Below are 2288 nucleotides of genomic sequence, written 5' to 3' on the forward strand. Positions count from 1 at the left end.
CCTTTCGGAGAATCCTCCTCACAGACCTTCCAACCCAGTCCCGAGCTTCCCCACAGACTCTAACATCTGGTAATTCCAACCAGATGGTATAAGACAATGGCATATTAAAAAATTCATAGTGACAAGGGAGATTCCGAGGAGTACTGGCCAGAATAAAGGGTGAGTAAGGGCCTCCCAGGCTAAATTCTTGTTAAGTTAATCCCCAGAGTTGGCTTCTAGCCAGGAGGTTATTTGATCCCAGGAAAAGTCTATGAAATCTCCCTGAAGATAACAATCCACAAGAAAGTCAGTCAGTGTCTCAGTACTGGGACGAAGAGAAGGGACTTCTTTGAGTAAGGGTAGGATAAGATCATAGAATTGTTCTGCTGTAGGTCGTTAGGTAGGGAGGGGGCTGGCTGGGGTGGGGGCCAAGAGACAGGGACCAGCATAAACAGGACAGTGAGGGGTGATGGGGGAAGCCTGGGTCATAGGGGATTAGTGTAAGGGTCTGGGGATCACAGTTCCTTAGGGATTTTTGTAAGTTTGAGGCAAGTTGGTCTGAGGCCGATGCTCAGATACAAGCCGATTGGTGGTGGAGTCTGGGGTGCAGGGGCTGGCTTCAACTTGGAGGAGTGGACCCAGGATAGATATCCCCGTAGCCTGGCCACCGTCAGTGTGGTCAGGAGTCCCTGGTGTGGGCCTGTCCACTTCGGCTTCAAATTTCCTGTGCTGCAGGATGCCTGGAGGAATCCCCAGTCTCCCGGGTCTAGTGGAGGATCAAGGGGAGACTCAGCGGTAGGCCTGGGGAGAACTGGTCGGCATGCAGCCAAAGGGGGTGGCCAGTGAGGTTGAGGGTGGGGACATAATCTCCCAAAGGGCTAGAGGCATTTGGGATGTTTCCGAGTAGGAAGGGTCTGCCCCACATAAGCTCCAAGGGGCTGAGGATGTGGGGGCCTGAGGGGTTGATGGAATGCAAATGAGGGCTAAGGGAAGTGGGGTGATCCACGTTTCTCAGAACTCCAGACTTATCTAGTGAGGTGTTGTTTCAGGATTGAGGATGACAAGGGATAGGCAGGCTCCAGCGGATCTGCAGGGCAATGGCAACCCCTGGGTGACTTTAGAGATGAAGGCTGGACCAATATCCAACTGCAGGGAGGTGGGAAGGCCAGAGCTGGGGACGAGATGTTCGGCCAGGCCCGTAATTACCTCCGTAGCCTTTTCTGAGGTGGCGAGAAAGGCCTCTTCCCACCCAGAGAAAGTGTCTACAAAGGTTAGTAGATATTTGAAATGCCTTCCAGGGGCCTGTGTGTGTGACATTGACCTGCCAGTCTTGCCTGGGAGCCTGTCCTCTGGCCTGGTGAGTGGGAAACCATGGGGGTGTTCTGAGGGGCCCCTGGGGAGAGGCCTGAGAGCAAGTAGAACATGGGTTATGTTCTTGAGGTGTGTGGCCACCTGGTGACAAATGATTAGGGGTTGAAGGAATTTAAGGAGGGGCCTATAATCTAGTGGAGGGAATTGTGAATTTGGGTTGGGATTGGGGTGTCTGTTGTGGGAGGATTGGTTTTCCTGCGGTGGTGAGCCAGGAAAACTGCTCCTGCCTGTGAGTCCGACATTTCTTCAGCCTGCTAGCTTTTAGCTGATCACCTAGCAAGAAAGATAACAGCAATTGGAAAGCTTTACCAGGGTCACAGATCCCCTTGTGAATTTAATGCAAACTATAAATCTTTCCCCACTGAACTCCAATACTGAAAGCGGAGAAGTGGAAATGCAGAGTTGGTGAGAGTTGGAGAGGACAGCGGGTAGGGGCAAATCCCACGCCCCAGGAAGACCCAGTGAGGAAAGAATAGCAACAAGTCGCGACCCGGGGAAGGAACCGAGGATAAAGGCAGAGCCTTTCAGCTCTGGGTGTAGGGCTGGCGCAGACGCCCGGGATCGACAAAGGGATTCTCTTCGCCGCCCTCGCGGTGCAGCCCAGTGCCTGGAACGCACTGCAGCCGCAACAGGTGTGTTTGCTGAGAAGCATCGAACGCACGGAGCTGGAAAGGGTAACCGAACTGTCCACAGCGCAGGACCGAGGGCCGCCTGGGCGCCGCGGAGCCACGGGCGAGGCTGGACAGCGCGGGCGGCCAATCGGAACCCGCCCCTCAGCTTCGGCCCCGCCCCTCACACCGCCCCACCCCTCACCCGGCCCCGCCCCGCCCCGCTGCCGCCTAGCTCCGCCCCTCGCTCGCCCCGCCCCTCACCAGGCACCGCCCCGCAGCCGCCTAGCTCCGCCCCTCGCTCGCCCCGCCCCGCCCCCGCAGGCGCGC

Source organism: Myotis nattereri (genome assembly GCF_964212035.1).
Source record: "Myotis nattereri genome assembly, chromosome: 16".
NCBI classification, from domain to species: Eukaryota; Metazoa; Chordata; class Mammalia; order Chiroptera; family Vespertilionidae; genus Myotis; species Myotis nattereri.